This window comes from Prionailurus viverrinus, chromosome E2 (assembly GCF_022837055.1).
Source record: "Prionailurus viverrinus isolate Anna chromosome E2, UM_Priviv_1.0, whole genome shotgun sequence".
NCBI lineage: Eukaryota > Metazoa > Chordata > Mammalia > Carnivora > Felidae > Prionailurus > Prionailurus viverrinus.
Genome location: NC_062575.1, coordinates 37,693,721 through 37,696,488, shown reverse-complemented (window position 1 = coordinate 37,696,488; position 2,768 = coordinate 37,693,721).

Sequence of the window (2,768 nt, the reverse complement as noted above, 5' to 3'; positions counted from 1 at the left end):
TATACCACATCTTCTTTATCCATTCATCAGTCAATGGACACTTAGGCTGTTTCCATAATTTAGCTATTATAGATAAAGCTGCTATAAACACCAGGGTGCATATATCCCTTTGAATAAGCATTTTTGTATTCTTTGGGTAAATATCTAGTAGTGCAATTGCTAGATCATAAGATAGTTCTATTTTTGACTCTTTGAGGAAACTTCATTCTGTTTTCCAGAGTGGCTGCACCAGTTTGCATTCCCACCAGCAGTGCAAAAGTGTTCCCCTTTCTTGCATTCTTGCCAACACCTGTTGTTTTTTGTGTTGTTGATTTTAGCCATTCTGACAAATGTGAGGCAATATTCATTGCAGTTTTGATTTGTACTTCCCTGATGAGTGATGTTGAGCATCTTTTCATGTGTCTGTTGTCCATCTGTGTGTCTTCTTTGGAAAAATCTACTTGTATAATTTGCCCATTTTTAATTGGATTATTCATTTTTGGGGTGTTAAGTTTGAGGAGTTCTTTGCATATTTTGGATATGAACTTTTTATGAGATATGTCATTTGCAAATATCTTCTCCCATCCTATAGTTTGCCTTTTAGCTTTGTTGATTGTTTCCTTCACTGTGCAGAAGTTTTTATTTTGATGAAGCCCCAATAGTTTATTTTTGCTTTTGTTTCCCCTGCCTCAGTAGACATACCTAAAAAGAAGTTGTTGTGGCCAATGTTAAAAACATTACTGCCTGTGTTCATCTCTAGGATTTTTATGATTTCAGGTCTCACATTTAGGTCTTTAAACAATTTTTTTTAATTTTTTTTTTCAACGTTTATTTATTTTTGGGACAGAGGGAGACAGAGCATGAACAGGGGAGGGGCAGAGAGAGAGGGAGACACAGAATCGGAAACAGGCTCCAGGCTCTGAGCCATCAGCCCAGAGCCTGACGCGGGGCTCGAACTCACGGACCGCGAGATCATGACCTGGCTGAAGTCGGACGCTTAACCGACTGCGCCACCCAGGCGCCCCTCGCATTTAGGTCTTTAATCCATCTTGAAATTGTTTTTGTGTATGGTGTAAGAAAGTGGTCCAGTTTCATTCTTTTGCATATTTCTGTCCATTTTTCCTTAAATCATTTGTTAAAGAGACTTTTTCCCATTGGATATTCTTTTCTGTTTTGTTGAAAATTAGCTGGCCATATAATTGTGGGTTCATTTCTGGGTTTTCTATTCCATTCCATTGATCTATGTGTCTGTTTTTGTGACAGGACCTTACTATTTTGTTCACTACTATAACTTGAAGTCTGGAATTGTGATGCTTCCAGCTTTGCTTTGCTTTTTCTAGGTTGCTTTGGCTATTCGAAGTCTTTTGTAATTCTATACAAATTTTAGGATTGCTTATTCTAGCTCCATGAAAATGCTGTTGGTATTTGATAGGAATTGCATTAAATGTATAGATTGCTTTGGGTAGTATAGGCATTTTAACAACATTTGTTCTCCCAACACTTGAGCATGGGATATTTTTCCATTTCTTGGCATCATCTTGAATTTCTTTCATGAATGTTTATAGTTTTCAGAATACAGGTCTTTTGCCTGTTTAGCTAAGTATTTATTCCTAGGTATCTAATTGGTTTGGGTACAATTATAAATGGGATTGATTCCTTAATTTCTCTTTCTGCTGCTTCATTATTGGTGTATAGAAATGCAACAGGTTTCTGTATGTTGATTTTGTATCTTGCACCTTTACTGAACTTGTATATCACTTCTAACAGTTCTTTGGGGTTTTCTATATAGAGTATCATGTCATCTGCAAATAGTTTTACTTCTTCCTTGCCAATATGGATGCCTTTTTTTCTCTTTATGTTGTCTGATTGCTGTGGCTATGACTTCTAGTACTATGTTGAATACAGTGGTGAGAGTGGACATCCTTATCTCATTTCTGACCATAGAAGAAAAGCTCTCAGTTTTTCCCCATTGAGGATGATATTCACTGTGGGTTTTTCATATATGGTCTTTATTATGTTGAGGTATATTCCCTCTAAACCTACTTTGTTGATGGTTTCTATCATGAATGGATGTTACATTTTGTTATATACTTTTTCTGCATCTATTGAAATGATTATAATGTTCTTACCCTTTCATTTATTAATGTGTTGTATCACACTGATTGCCTTGTGAATATTGAATCACTGTTGCATCTCAAGAATAAATCCCACTTGATGGTGGTGAATGATTTTTTAAATGTATTGTTGGGGGACATCTGAGTGGCTCAATCAGTTGAGCATCTGACTCTTGGTTTTGGCTTGGGTCATGATCTCACATTTCATGACTTCATGCCCCATATTGGGCTCTGTGCTGACAGTGCAAAACCTGCTTGGAATTCTCTCTCTCTCTCTCTCTCTCTCTCTCTTTCTCTCTCTTCTCCTCCATTGCTCATGTTCTCTCTCCTTCTCTCCCTCTTTCTCTCAAACTAAATAAACTTTAAAAATAAACAAACACGTTGTTGGAATCAGTATGCTCGTACTTTATTTAGAATTTTTTTTACCAATGTTTATCAGGGATATTGGCTTGTAGTTCTTTTTGCTGTTGTTGTTCTTTTGTTTTTATTCAATAATCATGAACTTAACTCTGCAATCCAGCTAGACTTGGAAGGGAATAAGGAAAATATGGAACCCATAGAACTGCAGTGAGAGCACAAAGATTATAGGATATTTCAAGCAGATGGGGACAAAAGGGTGCCCTCTTGAGGTACAGGAGTGGTCTGGAAGTTAAGATAAAACACAAGTCAAATTTA